Source organism: Macrotis lagotis, chromosome 7, assembly GCF_037893015.1.
Source record: "Macrotis lagotis isolate mMagLag1 chromosome 7, bilby.v1.9.chrom.fasta, whole genome shotgun sequence".
NCBI lineage: Eukaryota > Metazoa > Chordata > Mammalia > Peramelemorphia > Peramelidae > Macrotis > Macrotis lagotis.
Genome location: NC_133664.1, coordinates 222,629,385 through 222,650,010, shown reverse-complemented (window position 1 = coordinate 222,650,010; position 20,626 = coordinate 222,629,385). Strand labels below are relative to the sequence as shown.

General features: G+C 34.5%; 1 protein-coding gene across 13 annotated transcripts in view; it reads left to right on the top strand.

Moving 5' to 3' along the window:
• The window catches only part of ERC1 (ELKS/RAB6-interacting/CAST family member 1), a 436,241-nt gene that overhangs the window by 68,974 nt on the left and 346,641 nt on the right, over positions 1–20,626 (top strand). The gene's annotated exons all lie outside the window — the stretch shown is intronic.

Sequence of the window (20,626 nt, the reverse complement as noted above, 5' to 3'; positions counted from 1 at the left end):
CACATTTTGTTTCCCCACTTGTCCCTGTCATTTATATCTTCTTTATCTCAGTTTTTTTTGGCTTACCTTTGTATCTTAATTTTTTCCTAAATGCCTCATTTTCTCTACCCTGCTTTGTTTCCATTTATTTAATTTTCTTTCCATTACTTTTCTCCTTATGTTTACATTTGATTTTTAGAACTACCTTTGTAGTTCTCAGAATGTTGTGGTTTTGTTTTTTTTTTTCCAGTTCTAGGGAGAATTAACTATACCACAAATTGTTCCATACATTGTTTAGAGTATTTGAAAGCATATAAAGATATCTTCTATTCACAAATGTCCAGAATTATAACACCTTCTTTTTCTTTAACACTGACTACAAGGGGGTGGCTAGGTGGCACAGTCGATAGAGCACCAGCCTTGGAGTCAGGAGTACCTGAGTTCAAATCTGGCCTAAGACATTTAATAATTACCTAGCTGTGTGGCATTGGGCAAATCACTTAACCCCATTGCCTTGCAAAAAATAAATAAATATGACTACAATTTGAACTGTTCTCAGTTGAACAATATAACATTGAGTACAGTACATTGAAAACTTAATATTTGATTTCAATATATGAGTTTGAGCTATACGTTATCAAACAAATGTTTGTTTTAAATATTTGGTGACTGATAGAATTTGATCTTGAATATTATTAGGCAGCTTGTTTCCTTTGACTCCTTAATTCATTGAAGTTCAAGAAAGCAAAATTAAAAATTTTAACATTTTTAAAAAAAGAATTGACTAGATATTGGAATGATTGAGTTATTCCAGGTCAAGAACCAGATATATATTATCAGTATGAGCTGTTCATTTAATGCTTGTCTACTCTTCCAGATAATAAAAATTACTCCATTCATTATTGTGTTATTGATCTCTCTTTGCAAATGTTGTAACATTAAAAACTGTGAGTAGATTTTTAGAGTTTCAGCAGTGTAAATCTACTATATAACTTCTCCTTAAAAATTTTTCTTGGAGCAGTCTTTTAATTTGTGAGCCTCAGTGATTTATTTTGAAAATGTTAACCTTTCTTTGTGATAATTTTTTAAAAAGCATTTGGCTCACTGTTGATATAAAAATGCATATTAATCTATCACTTCATTTTTAGATAAATTCTGTATTGATTGAAGAATTTAAATCAGTTTGAAACTTCAGCTTCCTGTTGACATGTTGCTAAGGAGGAAAGAAAGTATTAAAGCAATCCTGCTTTCCATACATATCTTTCATATATTGTTAAACATAATTTAAAGTTGTGGTAGCTAACTTTTTTCTCCATCATAAATACTACATATGGTCAATAATCATATAACTCTGATTTTGTTATTTTAAAGTCATGTTCTTTTGAGGAAAAAAAACAATTTCTACTCTTAAAATAAAATATTGCACATGAGATAGTTTGCTACTGTAATTGTCCTTGGACACACTGACCTTCTTTTGAAGATTTTTTTGGTGCTTTGGAATGCCATTTCCAGAAATGAAAAATTTTTTAGAAAGTCCTTGACAAGGAAAATGTAATCTGCCATTATGTAATGTCATCTGATGAAAGCAAAGTAGCAAAGACCATGGATACATATTCCCAAAGCATAAAACATATCCTATATCTTCTGAAGATTCATGTTATGATTTTGAACTATAAAAATCAATATAGTAACAATTTGATTAATTTTACAAAAAATGAAAATGATAAATGTATTGCTTTCTCTTACTCTAATGAATTTAGAATCTGCTTTTGCATTATGTATCTATTTTTTGTTTTAGTGATGATGATGATGATGATGATGATGATGATAGCCCCCTAATGTGCTAAGCATGAACTAAATTCTTCATTATTATAATCTTTTTCAAACCCCACAATAACTGTAGGAGGTGGATGCCATGTGTGTTTGTTGGTGTGTATATATAGGGCTTTTCAAAAAACTTAGTGCAACATTAATCTTTGGTAATTGAGTATTGGCTTAGTATTATAGCACAACTAGGTAGTTTGGTGGTTAGAACACTGGTGTTAGGAAAAACTTGAGTTCACATCTGACTTTAGATACTCACTATGTGACAAGTCACTTAACTTATGTTTGCCTATTTGACTGGAGAAGGAAATGACAAACCATTTCATCATCTTTACCAAGAAAACTCCAGATGGTTTCACACAGAGTCAGACATGACTGAACAACAGGTATATGGATTTATAAATATTTTAATATACTTGTAATTTCATTGTTGGAAGGAGCTCGAGGTGAGAAACTTTCTCTCATCAGTATCTTCTCTGCTCCTTACAGATTTAGAGAGGTGCCTGAGGTATTAGAGATTATAGACAGTATAGATATGTGTATGTATATACTCACACATACACATATATTTAGATATAGACACATATATAAAGATACCTATCTATATGTCAATGGTGGTACTTGAACTCAGGTCTTCTGAGTCCCAGACAAGCTTTCGTTTCATTTCATGCTGCCTTTATTTTACACTTATATAATAGGAATTTATTATGAGGCTTTTAAGTGTCATATGCTAGTCATTATGCTAGATATGGGTGATAAAAATAAAAAATATACTCTCAAGATTCTGATACACATTTTATATACAGAATAAATTCAAATAAATTCAAGAAGTCATGGAGGGAGATGATAGGGAGATGATGAGGAGATAATGAAAGACTATATAAAAGTAGATGTTTGAACTGTGTCTTCTAGAAGGAGGTGTCTGGAGAGCTGGAGGTGAGGAGGAAAAAATAAAATGCATTAACAGACTGGGGCTGAAGGGTGACTGATAACAAAGAACACGAAATAGAGTACTGTGGTGAAGAATAGACTGAAGATCAATTTGGCTGAAACACAGAGTGGCAGATGGGAAGTGATGTATAATCAGACTGGAAAGATATGTTTGTGGCAGATCTGAAAAGGTTTAAGCTAAATGGAGCAGTTCATTTTTATCCTGGAGGCCATAGAGAGTCCATGAATTGATTGAGCAGGAGAATTGAATCATGGATTGAGTAGATCATATCTTGCATGATGAGAATAACTTTGACAGCTCTGTGTGGAATGGATTAGAGTAGGAAAAGACTTAAGTCAGGGATGTTGCAATTTAGAGGTTGCAAAAATGTAGGTAAGAAGTGATGATGACCTAAACTAAAGAGGTAGCAGTGAGTAGAGAGAATAGATTGGATATGAGAGATGTGAGTAGGTAGATAAAGCAAAATTTCGCAACTGCATATGTAGAGTGAGAAATAAATATACACATACATATATTCACTTGTATATATCAATATATGCTTGATATGTATGGAGAGGCATACTGTTTAGAGAAGTGGTTTTGGAATCAGGAAGACCTGAGATTCAAGGTCTGCCTCTGGCACACAGTACTTGTGAAAGAAGAATCAGAACATAATGGGAAAAAGGCACGAGAAGAAAAAAACAAAAAAACATTAAAAAAATGAAAATGATATATTGTATTTAGTCTGTATTTAGAGTTTAGTTCTTTGGATGTGGATGACATTTTCCTTCATAAGTAACACTACTTTAAAGAATAGTTATCATTAACAGTAGTAACATTGTGAGTTGATCAACTGTGTTGGATGCAATCACTTCAGTGATCAGGGACAACCCTGGGAGACCTGTTTTGCAATGCAATCTACATCCAGAGGAAAAAACAGAACAGAACAAAAACCACAGAATATGAATGGATATTATGTTCATTTTTTAAAAACTTCTCTAATGCTTTTCCTTCCATGGTTTTCTTTCTTTTCCCTTATTCCTAATTCCTCTTACACAAAGTAACTACTATGTAAACAAGTTAAATATAAATGTTAAGGAAAAAAAAAGAATAGTTATCAATCTGAATTGGTAGAAGTTTCTTGGACCAATGTGTGCCCACAAACCCCTTCACACTTATACCAACTCACCCCTCTCATGGAACATGGAACCATTTTCTTGCTTGGTTTTTGAGTATCTTAGTCATATTGTAAGGAATTTAATAGTTAATTAAAATGATAATAACAGAATAACACCCAACTTCAAATGTATTAATTGATAATGGAAAAAATCAAGTCTTATTCTAGCCATTCTTAAAATGGCATTTTTAAAGATTAGCAAACAAAACATCTATTAAGTGACTTCTGTGTATTATGTGTCAGGCACTTTGCAAGGAAAGGCAAAGACCAGTTTCGACTCTCAAAAAACTCAGAAATGTTTTCTTAATTTCAGCTCATCTTAACTTTTTTAATGTGATAAATCTTTTTTTATATATTTTATTTTATTTTATTTTCCCAGTTGCATGCAAAAATAAGTTTCAACAGTTTACTTTTAAAACTTGAGTCCTAAATTCTCTCACTTCCTCCCACTTCTCTTCCCCTCATTGAGAAAGCAAAATACTTGATATAGGTTACAAATGTATAGTCATGAAAAACATTCCCATGATAGTCATATTGTAAAAGTAAGCAACCCCTACCCCCAAAAGAGAAACCTCAAGAATAATATAGATTTTTTAAAAGTGCATCAATCTGAATTCAGATACCATCAATTCTGTCTTTGCGATGGATATTATTCTTTGATAATAAGTCCTTCAGAATTTTGTTGAGTCACAGCATTGAGAAAAGGTAGGTTATTTGCCACTGATCATCCTGCAATATTGCTGTTACTTTGTATATAATACATTTCTCATTGCATCTGCTCATTAAAGTTTTTTACTGAAAGCATCCTGTTCATTATTGCTTATAACAGAATAGTATTTCTTCATAATCACACACCTGTGGTAAATCTTTTTCTTTTACTTTTTGCAAGGCAATGGGGTTAAGTGGCTTGCCCAAGGCTACACAGCTAGGTAATGATTAAGTGTCTATGGCTGGACTGGAAGTCAGGTACTCCTGACTCCAGGGCCGGTGCTCTATCCACTGCACCACCTAGCAGCCCCCTTAATGTGGTAAATCTTAAGGAAAATAATACACATTACAGGAAAATACTAACTAGGTTTACTTTTAAGTGGTTTATTTCCTAAGAATTGATTATGTTGTGCTTTTTAAAAAATGATTATTAGAGTAAGTACTGAATTTAGTTCACCAGCTTTGAATACTTTTTCTCTTCTCTTCTTTGTATGTCTTGGATGCTCAAAAATTAAACAGCAAAAAAAAAAGTTTTATGTCATGTCTCCAGTTAAATGCCTATTCCTAAGATGGGTATTGCTGTCAGAAGGCTTAAAAATACTAATGTTAACCTTAAAGAAAAAAATCAGGCATACTTTATTTTGAAATGATATAGTTAATTGCCCTTTTTGTTAAACTGTGCATCCTCCCCTTCACCCAATTATTAGACTGTTTTCAAAGAAAATTTAATGAAAACCTTGGGATATATTTAGTTTTTAGAAAATAATGTAGTCCGGGGAATTATGATGCCAGAAAAGTCATATGACTGAAGAAGGGTGAACATGATTCTTCTAGATTTTATCCTCTATTCTAATTAAAGATTTACTGAAGCTGGCAGGATTTGATTCTTCCTACATACACTGTAATTACCACCTCAAAGCTAAGAGTATGCAACTTTGGGCCAAAAAAGGAAAGGTACAATTTAAAAGTAAAGTTGAAGCACTACAATGAGTTGTAGTAACTGGGAATGCTAATTAATAGATTATAGTAAGCCAGTAGTGTGTTCTAATTAAACTTTGCATTCATTATATTCTCCAGAGCCTTTAGTGATCCGTCTTCTCACTCTTTATAAAGAGGTTGGTTTAATAGGATTTACTATAATTAAACAATTTCCCCATTTTACATCGGGACTAAGGATTTTTTTTGCTATTTTATCTATTTAGAATCCATAGTCTGAATAGGGCATGGATAGCTTGGTCTAGTCATAACAAATCAAACACATTTGCTTAGAATTGCCTGGTGTGTAGTTCATTTTTGGTCATTATTATAGAAGATTGTTTCTAACATGCCATGCTGTTTTTAGATTCCAATAGTTTTTTTTACTTACACTTTCACCTAGTGGAAGTTGGTTAGTTTAAACAATAAATGCTATCACAGAAACTCTTAATTGAGTATTTGTACTGACCAAAGACAAAAATCTAACTGAGCCCTGGTTGAGCTCCCAGAACTAAGACTTTGGAAGCATACTCACATCTGCTCTGTTGCTACAAATATTAAAATCCTTTTTCTATGAGAATATCATTTATATTACTTTATATTGGATTACATTATGAGTACATTCAATAAAAAATTTATGATACATCTTTCACATTAAACTCTGAAGTCAGCGTATACAAGTAATTGTATTTGGTAACTTTTTTTTAAACTTCAGTACTTTTGTCTTTCATAATAAATATACAGAACTTGTTTTACAGATTAATATAGTAGTTTTGTAGATTTTTTTTTACGGCTTGCTTTCACCATTTGGATACTTTATATAATTAAAACCTTAATGTTCAAAATAAAAGAGGCCATTTTTTGGTTTTAAAGATATAATTCCTTAAAAAAAATTCCACTTTAATTTGCAACTTTTATATATGCATCACCTACCTTTCTACATATATATGTACATATATATATATATATATATATATATATTTCACTACCTTGAGAGCCATCCCTTATGACAAACAATTGAAACAAACCAAACCATATAGTTTAACAAAATTAATCAACACATCTAAAAAAGTCTGCCCTCATATATAGTGTTGTACACCCATAGTTCATCATGTCTTCAAAGAAAGTGGAGGAGGTTACTTTTCAAATATCTTCCTTGGAATCAAGACTCATCATTATTACAATTTCACAGTATTTAGTTTCATTTATTCTATAGTTCTTTATCATTGTGTGCATCATATTCTAGGTTTTGCTTATTTTTGTGTACATTGTTTTCTAGATTTTGCTTATTTCGTTTTGTGTCAGTTCATAGAAGTTTTTTGATGTTTCTCTGCATTGATCATATTCACTGTTTCTTACATTACTATAATATGCCATTACATTCATGTCAGCTAGTCAGTAGACATTTTATTAAGTGTTTTCTGTATGGCGACACATATGTTAATGGGCTGTAAAACCCTTGAAGACTTTGCATTTTAGGCAGATATATACATAAAAAACAGAGAAGGATGAATGGTAATCTCTGAGGGGAAAAGGTCTGTTTTAAGATGTGGGAAATGATCTGAGACCTGGAGGCAGCCATGGTGACAGAAAATAAGATTGAGGAGGAGATGGGTAGCCATTGTTCGGGAGGAACTCAAGACAATTAAAAAACAAGCAAACTGATATTCAGTGTTGCACATTCATGAATCCCCCATTTGATTCATGGTTGAACTTTAAGAATTGCAGTGTTCTTTTTCTTTTTCCTTTTCTCTCTCTCTTTTTTTAAAGGTTTTTGCAAGGCAAATGGGGTTAAGTGGCTTGCCCAAGGCCACACAGCTAGGTAATGATAAAGTGTCTGAGGCTGGATTTGTACTCAGGTACTCCTGACTCCAGGGCCAGTGCTCTATCCACTGTGCCACCTAGCTACTCCAGCAGTGTTTTTTTTTAATTTTTTTGTGATTGTTTTTTTCTATTTACATGAATATATTTATTGCATATTACTTTACATCAGTTCATATACATCTTTATATGATTTCTGTATTCAAATTCATTTTTTATCCTATAGCAGAAATTCTATTACATTCTGTTTAGTCATCCTTTAATCTTTGTGTAACTGTTCTACCAAGAAAAGTGTTCTGTTATACTTTTTTGGTTTATATGGGCACTTTTTATCATCAACCTTCTTGAGTGGGTAATTCATAGTATCAGCCACCAACAATGTATAGTCTATCTTTATTTTCATAATTCCTTCAGTATAGATTATTCCTATCTTTTATCACCTTTTCCAATTTGCTGGATGTGAAATGAAACCTCAGGATTATCATTAATAATTTAGCTCATGGTAGTTAATAGTTTGCAATTCTTTTGAAAATTTTCCCTTCATATGACCATTTACTTTGTAAGGAATGGCTCTTTTTCTTCTGTATTAGAATAAGTTCCTTATATATCTTGCTGTAAATAATTTTTACCATTTAATTGTTTACCTTCTAATTTTAACTATATTGGTGTTGTTTGTACAAGTACTTTTAAATTTATATAATCTAAATTATTCATTTTATCTTATGTGATCCTCTCTGTTCATGTATCCTTTTGGCACTTTTCTTATTATATAGTGTGAAGTGTTGGTCTATAACTAATTTCTTTGCCACATTTCTAATTTTCTTAGAAAGTTTTATGAATTGTTAATGATAGTGCTTCATTTATTGATCTCTGTGGCTTCTGTGACCATTTGCCTTCTGTATATTGTATACTTTATTAGACATTGAAGTCCCTTTTCCTTTCTTGAGCTGAACTGCCAGACATTCAGATTCTGTTGAAAAGAACACAACTCCAGTGGGCTGTCCACGTTGTTCAAATGGCAGTTTTATGTTGGCTTAAAGATGATTTTACAAAGAACTTAAGGCAAATGATTACACGGAGGTCAGAAGAAGTTATGCAAGAACACTGGAAGATCTCTCTCAGACTTTGGAATCAATTGTGAGACTGGAGATATTTGTATAGGACTGTGCAGCATGGGATGTCTGCATTGAAGAAGGCCCTGTGTTCCATGAGCAAAGCAGAATTGTTATAGCTCAAAAGAAACATGAGATGTGTAAAAGATAGACTATATACATTGTTGGTGGCTGATACTATGAATTACCCACTCAAGAAGGTTGATAATCTCATCTCCAAATGTTCATATAGACTAATTATAATCTGTAGTAGCATCTTCTGAGTTTTTATTAATCTGATCTGCCACAATTAAACACACTGTATATTCACCCCAACATGGTGATGTTAATTTGGTATTGTTTGATTATAAAGCACAGCAGCCTTTAACCACCTCATTTATTCCATTCATCAGGCACTGTGTTACCTGTCTAGTTTTAACGACTTAGTAATCATTGTAGTATAGTTATGAATTCAGAAATTACTGGGCCTCTGCCCTCCATATTTTTGATGTTTAGTTTCTCTGGGTAATTTTCATTTTTATTTTTTATAGATTTACAAAATATTTCTTCTTATTAACTTAGGTAGTATTGTCAGTTTTATTATATTGCCAAGGCCTACCAACAAACACATAATATTTGTCTAATTACTTGGATCTATCTTTAAATCTATAAATAGTTAGGGGTTATATTCAAATAGTTGAAAATAAAATAAGTAGGTTGGGCTTGATGTCTGGAAGACCTGAGTTTGTATCCCTGCCACAGATTTTCAATTGCTGTGTGATCCCAGGGTAAATCATTTAAACTCTCTCATGTTACCATTCAATAAAATCCTATGCGTTTTTGTTACCTACAGCATCAACTATAAAATTTTCTCTTTGACTTTTAAAACGTTTTGTAACCTAGTCTTTTCCTACCATTTCAGTCTTCGTATACCTTATTCTTTACCATATATTTTGTGATCAATAATCCTAGCTTCCTTGGTGTTCTTTTCATAATACATTCCATTTCTACTGCATCTTCCCTGTGTTTGGAATTCTCCTTATCTCTTTCTCTTGACTTCTTTGGTGTTCTTCAGGTACCAGATAAAATCCCACCTTTCAAGAAGTATTTTCCAGTTCCTCTTTTTTAGTTTTTTTTTTTTTTTTTTTTGCAAGGCAAATGGGGTTAAAGTGGCTTGCCCAAGGCCACACAGCTAGGTAATTATTAAGTGTCTGAGACCGGATTTGAACCCAGGTACTCCTGACTCCAGGATTAATAATGCTCTATCCACTGCGCCACCTAGGCGCCCCAACCCCTTTCCAGGCTTTTTAAAAGTCTGGCCAAACAATAGTTCTCTATAACATTCATTTACCATAACTTCCTTAGTCATTCCCTAATTGATGGACATCCCCACCAATTTCCAATTCTTTCTCATTGCAAAAAAGAGCTGTTATGAATATTTTTGAACATGAGGAACTTTTCTCCTTTTTTATGATCTCTTTGGGATACAAACCTAGTTGTGTTCTTGCTGGGTCAAAGGGTATGCACAGGTCATTAATTCTTCTCCTTTCCATAGATCTGACAGACTATTCCTTGTTCTCCTAATTGGCTTATGGTATTACACTTTATGACTAACCCATTTTGACCTTATTTTGGTATAGAGTGTGAGAAGTGGATCTATGCCTAATTTTTTCCCAGTTTTCCCAGGGGTTTTTGTCAAATAGTGAGTTTTTATCTCAGAAGGTAGAGTCTTTGGAGTTTTCAAAGAATAGATTACACCAGTCATTTACTACTGTTTCTGTTGTACCTAATCAATTCCATTGATCTACTTCTCTCTTTCTTAGTGAACACCAGTTTTGATGACTGCTGCTTTAAAATACCGTTTTTAGCTCTGTTATGGCTAGGCCTTTTGTTCCTTTAGATGAATTTTGTTACTATTTTTTTTTCGCTCTGGAAAATAATTTTTTGTTAGTTTGATTGGTATGGCACTGAATAAGTAATTTGATTTGAGTAGATTTGTCATTTTTATTTTGTTAGCTCAGCCTATATATTTCTAATTGTTTAGATCTGACTTTATTTTTGTGAAATGCATTTTGTAATTTTTCCTCATATAGTTTGGGTTTATTTTGGGAAGTAGATTTCCAAGTATTATGTTGTATTAGGTATTTCCAAGTTGTATGTATTCCCAAGTACATGTAGTCTACAGTTACCTTAAATGATATTTCTTTCTCTCTCGTGTTGTTGGGTTTTGGTGGTAATATAGATAAATGCTGGTGATTTATGTGGGTTTACTTTATGTCTTGCTACTTTGCTAAAATTGTTAATTGTTTCAAGTAGTTTTTTAGCTGATTTTTTTAGCTTTCTCTAGATACATAATCATATCATTTGCAAAGAATGAAATTTTTTTCATTGCCTATTCTAATTCCTTTGATTTCTTTTTCTTTTATTGCTAAAGCTAACATTTTTTTTCTTTTTCTTTATTGTTTTTTTTTTTTTTTTTGGTTGTTTCTATTGACAAGGCAATGGGGTTAAGTGACTTATTCAAAGTCACCCAGCTGGTACATATCAAGTGTCTGAGACCATAAAGCTAGCATTTCTAATATAATATTCAACAGTTGTGGTGATGATAGACATCCTTGTTTCACCTCTTATCGGGATATTGTGTCTAGTTTATTTATTATGTCTGTTATTATTTATTGTGTCTGTTATTATTGTATCTAGTTTATCCCCATTATATACAATGCTTGTTGATGGATTAACCCCAATTATCATTTTTAAGGAAAGCTGCCTTTATTTCTATGCTCTTCTGTTTTTAACAGGAACAGATACTATATTGGGTCAATGTATTTTTATGTATCTGTTGGGTCAAGCATAACTCCAGGAACATAGTAGAATGGATGATGGCCTCTTCATCAGAGAGTCAGTAGTTTCAAGGAGGAATATATTTAGGGGAGGAAATATTGCATTATGTTTGGAACAAATTGAATTTTCAAACTTAGTACACCAAAATAGAGGTGATAAGCAGACATTTAAAGATATTGAACTGGTGTTCATGACATATAGTAGGGTTGAGAATAGTTTTCTTTCTTTTCCCTCTTTTTTCTTTTTTAAATTTTTTGGGGTTTTGCAAGGCAATAAAGTTAGGTGACTTGTCCAAAGTCACATAGCTAGGTAAATTATTAGTTTCAGAGGCTAGATTTGAACTCGGGTCATCCTGACTGTAGGGCCAGCGCTCTATCCATTGAGTCACTGGCTCTCTGTAGTTTTCTTTTTTTTTTCCTTTTTTTAAAAAATTTAATATTTATTCCCATTTTGTACAAATAATTTTTTATACATTAATAAAATATTCTGGTTTAAGAGTAAACAAAATACCCCCTCCCCTCAAAAAAAATAGACTTGCTTGAGCGATAAAGAGGAGAGAAAAAATTAAAATTAAAATTTAAAAAAATAATAGTAATAATTGTAGGTATGGCCAGGTGATGCAGTGTAAAGAGCACCAGCCCTGGAGCCAGGTGCACCTGAGCCCACATCCGGCCCTGTTCACCCCACAATCACCCAGCTGAGTGACATGCAAGCCATCCTAACTCCACAGCCCTGCAAAAACCAAAAAAAGAAAAAAGTCCCAAAATAAAAATAAAATAGTAATAATATTAGGGGCAGCTGGGTGGCGGACAGAGCACTGGCCCTTGAGGCAGGAGCACCCAGGTCCAAGTCCAGCCTCAGACACCCAATGATCACCCTTCTATGTGACCCCAGGCAGGCCACCCAACCCCATTTGCCCCGCACCCCCCAAAATAATAATAATAATAATAATAATAATAATAATAATAACAATAATAAAATGTGTTTCAGTCTGTGTTCCAACACCACCAGTTCTTTCATGCATGGATCACATTCTTTATGATAAGTCCATCACAAAAGTTACTTCCTATTTTTCCACCGTTGCCATTGTTGATCACAACTCCCTCCTTTCGTATTTCTCCATTAACATGTACTATATTTTCTCTCTCCTTTCACTCTGACTGTGCTGTAGGGTAGCTGAGTGGCACAGCAGACAGATCCCTGGCCCTGGGGCCAAGAGGCCCTGAGTCCCCATACCACCCCTTAGGCCCAGCGTCCACCTGGCCCTATGGTCCCAGACAGGCCATCCAGTCCCAGCCCCTTGAAAGAAGTAAAAAAGAAAATGTGTTATATCTGACCACTCTCCCCCCATGGTCCATCCTCTCCTTCTTCATTCACATCCCCCCCTTCCCCCTGTTCCCCCCACTCTCCTTCTTACTCCAGATGTCTGTACCCCTTTGAGTATATATGCTGCTTCCTCTCCTACCCACCTCTGGTGAGAGCAAAGATTCTCTCATTTCCCCCTTGCCTTCCCCCTTTCCATATCATTGCAATAGCTCATTGTAATAAAGAAAAATCTTATTACATGAAATATCTTGGCCTATTCCCCCTCTCCTTTTTCTTTCTCCCATTACATTTCCCTTTTTTCTATTGACTCCATTTTTATACCATATTTTATCTTCAAATTCAGCTTTCTCCTGTCCTTCATCTATAAAATCTCCCTGTACCTGCTCTGTTAATTGAGAAGGTTCATATGAGTATAATCAGTCATTTTTCTATACATGAATACATGCAGTTCATCATCAAGTCCCTCATATTTTCCCCTTCTCCTCCAATCTCTATGCTTCAACTGAGTCCTGTATTTGAAGATCAAACCTTCTGTTCAGCTCTGGCCATTCCAACAGGAACATTTGAAATTCCCTTGGTTCATTGAAAGTCCATCTTTTTCCCTGGAAGAGGACATTCAGTTTTGCTGGGTAGTTGATTCTCGGTTGCATTCTAAGCTTTTTTGCCATCCGGTATATTATATTCCAAGCCCTACGAGCTTTTAATGTAGTTGCTGCTAAGTCCTGTGTGATCCTGACTGCAGCTCCATGGTATTTGAATTGTGCCCTTCTGGCTGCTTGTAATATTTTCTCTTTGACTTGGGAGTTCTGGAACTTGTCTGTAATATTCCTAGGGGTTGGTTTTTTGGGATTTCTTTCTCAGGGGGATTGGTGTATTCTCTCCATTTCTATTTTGCCCTCTGCTTCTAGGATATCAGGGCAATTTTCCTGTAGTAATTCTTTGAAAATGATGCCAAGGCTCTTTTCCTGATCACGCCTTTCAGGTATTCCAATAATTTTTAAATTATCTTTCCTAAATCTGTTTTACATATCAGTTGTTTTTTTCAATGAGTCATTTCATATTTTCTTCTAATTTTTCATTCTTTTGGTTTTGAAGTATTGAGTCCTTATTTCTCGTAAATTCAGTAGTCTCCCTGAATTTTATTCTTTGTCTGAAGGATTTGTTTTCCTCAGAGAGCTTTCTTATCTCTTCCATCTGGCCAATTATGCTTTTTAAAGCATTCTTCTCAATAACTTTTTGAACTGTTTTATCCAGTTAACCTAAGCTGATTTTTAGCATGCTATTTTCTTCAGCATTTTTTTGGCTTTACTTGTCTAAGCTGCTGACTTCATTTTCATGTTTTTCCTGCATCTCTCTCCTTTCTTTTCCCAGTTTTTCTTCTAACTCCCTCATTTGGTTTTCAAAGTCTTTTTTAAGCTCTGTCATAGCCTGAGCCCATTTTCTCTTTTTCTTGGAGTCTTTAGTTGTAGAAGCTTGTACTTATTCATCTTCAGATTGAGTGTTCTGATCCTTCTTGGGCTCACAGGCAGAATATTTCTCAATGGTGTTCCTCTTGTTTCTCTGCTGGCTCATTTTCCTAGCCTAAGCCTGTTTTGGGGGTGCTTCCTGAGCTTTTGGGACACTCCCACAAGGATCTCAGTTTGTGAGGCTCTGTCCTCCCTCCTGGTCTGTGAATGACCATAAGCGCCCCCCTCTGCCACGGGGCTGAGGTGGGGGGGCCCTGCTGTTCTATGGGGGGGGGCCTGGACTGCGATCTGGATCTGAGTGTGGTCAGTACCCCAGAGTCCTGTTCCAGGGGCAGAGGACAGAGCTTGGCAGTCTCTTTTCACTCCCCTCCCTAGGTTCAATGGGCTCATGTCCTGGGGGCTCCTGCTTACCCGCTCCACCTGCTTCTGTTTCCTGGATGTGGCCTGCCTTGGCCATGCTGCTGGCTGTGTGCCCTGAGGGCTGGGCTTGCTCTGGCAAAGGTCCATACCCCCCCCCCTTCCCAAGTTGTGCCTGGTGCTCTGCGGGGTATAGGTCAGGAAACTCCCCTGCTGCTGTGAGCCGAGGCTCCCAGTGCCCTGGGGCTGCCTCCAGGAGGCTGAAGTTCTTTCACTCTGGCGGGCCACCCTCCAACCCCGGGGAGCAGAGCCTTTCTGCTTTTTTTCCAGGTTACCTTTAGTAGCAAGAGTAGTTTTCTTAAAAGTGATAATCGAATCTGTAAGAAAGATACAAATCACCTGATACCAAGATAAAGTCAAAATCGGTACAGGATTTGGACATAAAAGTTCAAATCATAAGCCAATTAGGAGAATAGTGTACCTGCTATATCTTTGGAAAGGGGAACAATTTATGACCAAGTAAGAGAGAGAGAGAACATTATAAAACGCAAAATGGATAATTTTGATTACATTAAATTGAAAAGTTTTTGCACAGATAAAACCATTGTAATCAAGATTAAAGGGAACACTAAAAACTGAGAATCAATTTTTCACAACTAGTGTTTCTGATAGACTCATTTCTAAAATATAGAAAACTAAGGCAAATTTATAGGAATATATGCCATTTTCTAATTGAGTATCAAAGGATATGAATAGGCAGTTTTCATATAAAGAAATTAAAGTTAAATAGAACCATATGAAAAAAATGCCCTAATTCATTATTGATGGGAGAAATGCAAATTAAAGTAACTCTAAGATACCACTTTATACTTGTCAGATTGACCAATATGACTAAAAAGGAAAATGATCAGTGTTGGAGAAGATATGGGAAAACTGGGACACTAATGCATTGTTGTTGGAATTGTAAACTGATCCAACCTTTCTGGAGAGAAAATTTGAATTACACTAAAAGGGCAATAAAACTGTGCTTACTCTTTGATCCAGCAATACCACAATTAGAAGTCTGTATCTCAAAGAGATCATGGAAAGGGTAAAGAAAATGTACAAAAACATTCATAGCAGCTTTTTTTGCAGTAGCAAATAATTGAAAATTGAACGATGCTCTTTAATTGGGGAAATGACTGAACAAATTGTGGTATATGAGTTTGATGGAACACTTTTATTCTGTAAGAAAACATGAGGGACAGTGCTTCAGGCTATTGCTTGAAAAGACTTGCATGAACTGATGCCGAGTGAAGTAAACAGAATCAGAAAAAACATTATACACACTAACAGCAACATTGAGTGATGATCAAATGATGGACACGTTCATTTCATTAGCACAATATTTAAAATTCTAAAAGACTTGTGATAGGAAATACCTTTCATTTTATTTTTATTTTTTTATTTTTATTTTTTTTTTCACGGCAAATGGGGTTAAGTGGCTTGCCCAAGGCCACACAGCTAGGTAATTATTAAGTGTATGAGGCTGGATTTGAACCCAAGTACTCCTGACTCCAGAGCTGTTGCTCCATCCACTGTGCCACAATTCATTTCCAGAGAAGGAATTGTAGAGTTTAAATGAGACCAGGGATTTACTATGTTCAATTTTAAAAGGTTGTCTTAGGTTTTAGTTTTAGAAATTTCTCTCTATTTTTTTTTCCAAATTTGATTCCTCTTTCACAAACATGATCAATATGGATCTGTTTTTAGCATGGTTAGTACATGTATAACCTTTATTAGATTGCTTTCTGTCAGGGGAAGTGGAGAGGGAGAAAAATATACAAAATCTTGCAAAAAAATTGATTGTTGAACACTACTGTTGCATGTAGCTGGAATAATAAGAAAAGATGAAGACATTATCCAGATAATGTCATTTACAGTGGATTGGAGTTCCATGAGGGCAGGGATAATTTTGTTTTTGTCTGTATGTCTACCTTAGCACACATGTGTTTCATCTTCCTTCCAGGTTCCCACCTTAATAACTTCTGAATCTAGTTTTCCATCTTATGCAGTCAGTTGTCACAAATTTTCCCTTTCATCATTTCTCAACTAGACAGGAATTATTTTGCTTTTTTTGTTTTCTTATTTCTTCAATCTGTCTTCCACATAGCTAAAACACAAGGCTAGTCATGTGTTGCTTCCCCCACCAAAACCAAAACAATTAAAAACAAAAAAGGCCTTCAGTAACTTCTTATAGACAGTATGATAAAGTACAAACTTCTGTTTGCATTTAAAGCCCTTCAAATCACATTCCTACCCTTCCAGAAATATTTTGTTTTATTCCTCTTCACATATACTGCATTCTAGTTAAATAGCCCTGGTGCCTGTGTATTGAATATAATATTCCATCTCCTATATCCTGGCTGTTGCACAAGTTGCTTCCCATGACTAGAATGCTTTGCTTTATTACTCCTTTGCCTCATAGAATCTGTAACTTTCTTAAAGGCTTAGCTTACGAATTACCTCCTAGTTAAAGTCTTTTTCTAATTCCCTGTAATTGCTAATGCTTTTTCTCTTTCCTCAAATGACCTTATATTCACTTACCTGTGTGCATTTTACTATCTTTCTAGAAAGATATCCTGAGGCAGAAATTAATTTTCCATTTTTATCTTTATATTCCTAGCACCTGCCTCAAGTACATTTTAAGTGCCTAATAAATATGACTTAAATTCATTTGAATCCTGCTTTTAGATTTTTGGCATTCAGTTTTTGATGCAGAAGATTTTTAAATTTTTTTTTCCCTTTTTAGTGGAGGGTCCTCAGCCTGGTCAGCAGTGTTGGTGATAGGGCAGCAAGGAAACATTAGCTATAGAACTGTGTCATGGAGGTGGTATAAAGAGTGATACATTATTAATTTGGACACTTGACCACCAAGCATGGATTTGCCATTACTTTGTTGTATAACTACAACTTTTGGGGGACTTAGTTTTCCCATCTGCAGAATGAACATAGTTGGGTTAGATCTTATAAAAGACCTTAATCATACTATAAAAGTAATTTTTCATTGATTTCAATGAGAACCTGCGGCATGTCTTCAGGCACTATTGTAACATGATTCTTAATCCAGATTTCAAAATAAGTCAGAAAGTGAGCATGTTGCTTTGCTGAAAATCGGAAATGGGATCTAAAAATACACAACATAGAATTGATAGTAATGTCTTGAGCATTACAAAGGAAATTGTGTTCAGTATTCACAAAGCAGTTTCTACTAGATGTCTTTTAATTTTATATTCAGAAAGCTGTATTAGCATTCAATCAGTCTGATATGTGACCAAAGAAAAAAAATTTTTTGTGGTGAAACAATGCAGTTAAGTTACTTCCCCTAGGACTCACAGCTAGTAAGTATTAAGTGTCTGGGCTCACATTTGAACTCAGGTTCTCCTGACTCCAGGGGATGGTGCTCTAGCTGTCCCCAAAGAAGATTTTTTTTTTTAGGAATTTAAAAACTAAATAAACAAGTTTTTATTTTATCTTTGAGGTAAAGATAGGCCACTGAAATTCATTAAGGAGTCACAGGAACAGAGCTGCACTTAAAATTACTTTGACAACAACATGTAGGATGAACTGCATTGTTGAAGAGCATGAGGCAGGATATAAACTGAGGCTGTTGCAATCATCTAGATGAGAGGTGATGAGCACCTGGGTTCAGATCCGGTCTCAGACACTTAATAACTACCCAGCTGTGTGGCCCTGGAAAAGCCACTCAACCCCATTTGCCTCGCAAAAAACCTCTTCTGGATATACTGGTTGTATATACTCTGGATATACTCTGATGTATCTAAGTCCTGGCTAAGCCCAGAACTAAACAGGACCACTAAATAGAATCATGCTTTAAAGTTCAAGAGCAAAACTCATAGATTTCCCTGTGGCTCTTCCACTACTTGAGGTAGCAGTAGTTGACATTGGACTAGCTGCAGTATTATTCATCTCTGCTTTAATGAACCCTTGGAGGGGCGGACGGACAGACGGATGGACGCTGCAGAGGTGGGGGCGGCCGAAGCTGCTGCCGTTCCCGCCGTGGCTGCCCAGGACACTCTTCCGGGGGTGGGCCCAAAGAAGATTTTGATTGAATTTTTTAAATGCAAAGTTTTCTTGTAATTTGCCATTTTAAAGCAAATAGGCACTTTCTACTTAAATTCTTTTGCTATTTCTGGATACCAGTAGTGGACAAATAAAATTTTGTTTATTGACAATTATTGAAGTATGTAATGACTGTCTAAACATTTTAAAAAATGTTATTTAGTTTATTCTGAACTTAAGACATATCCCCCAAAAAAGCATTTTCATTTATAACATAGATCATAAAATACATATGAAACTGACTTTTCACAAATTTTATCATTTTTAAAAAAGTATATAATAAATTCAGAGTTTCAAAACTGTCCAGTTTGTCTTTCCTTAGGAATTTCTTTCCATTTTCTTTTCTGCAATTTTTAAAAAAAGTATTCTAGTTCTGTCTTTTGTCCTTTACTTTTTGGAATAAGTTTTAGCTTTCCTTTCCCACATCATTTAAAGAAAAACTCATTTAATAAATCAGGATAATCAAGCAAAACCAATCCACATAGAGACCATCTCTGAAAATGTTTATCTCTCTGTCTGGAGATAAAGGTAAACGTGCTTCATCATGGCATTTTTATGCCTGGGATTATGATTGATCATTGCTTTTATCACAGGTCTTAATACTTAAATCTTAAGTTTTTTTCTTTACAAATGTTATTGTTCCCTTCACTATATATCTGTTCATAAGTATTTCTTGTCATTTTTTGCAGTTCAGTAGTCTGTTATGTTCAAATTGTTCTTTAGTTTCTAGTAGTCATTTTTCCTTTCTCTTTCTTTCTCCCTCCCTCTTCAGGAGCTAAAGTATTTTTGCTTTTGAAAGTTTTCTCTGAGATACTATCTTCTCTCTTACTCTTCATTCTCCCTATTGGCATCTGGTTCCTTTTTTTTGTGTTTGTTGTATTTTTACATTAAGTTGTGTGTATATGTTCTGCTTTCATTTGTTTGTTTCAAATACAAATGAGATTCCTATGAAGCCTGTTCTTGTACACCTTTTTCTCCATGTTTGTATGCTCCTTTCATGCAAGTACTTATGAGAAAAAAGCAAGTTCTACCCTCTTTTTTCTCCATGTCTTCACTAATATATTTCTCCTTTTCCTTTCCCTTTTCTTTTTCCCTCTTAAAACTCATCATTTTTACTACTCAATATCTTTTGAAGACTTTAAAGTACTGAGACATCCTTATAATAAACATCCTATTGCATCAAAAGTATATTTTTCCCTGTTGACTTTGCCTAGTTTTACAGGATGCATTTTTATTGTTATTACAATATTTTTTGTCTTTCTTAATATTACTTTTTTTCTTTTTCTTTTTTTCTAGTCACATACAGAATATTTCTCTTCTTTGTATTCAAGACTCCTTGATATTTTGTGATCCTGACAGTGCATGTTTAGTGTTTAAACATTCTTTGTCTAGCTACTTGTATTTGTCTCTTTGACCTGGATGAGGTCTGGATTTTGACTATGACATCACTGGGTCTTTTCTTTTGGGGTTTCCTTTTGGAAGCAATTGCAAAAGTGGATTCTTTCCATTTTCACTTTGCTCTTTGCAAAATGTAAAGATTCTAATAAATCTGTCCGTGCTTTTCAGGGAGTCAGATGATTATCTTGTTATACAACATCTTGTTTTACAGCAGGTACTTCAGATTTTATTTCAGTTTTTTCTTTTTCTTTTGATTTTGTTCTAATATTTCTTGTCTTATATATAGGCATTGATTTATTTTTATTTTTTGGAGTTCATTTTGTTCTATTCTAATAATTTTTTCCTTCAGAGGTTTTGTTTTAATAAAAAAAAACTCTTGCTTTGTTTCTTCCAAGTATTTATGTAGTCTTTGTAGAAAAGCCATTTTTTTCCTATGTTGTGTCTCTCCTTGCAGTTGTTAGAGAGTTGAACTAGTAGGTTGAGGGTTTTGGTGATTTTAGATATACTCTAAATTTTTTCCGGCCATAGTTCCTGAATTGGGAGGTCATGATTTTCAGTAACTGGACAGAATGCTCTTGACTTGGGTTGAACGGATCTCAGCACTCTTGCA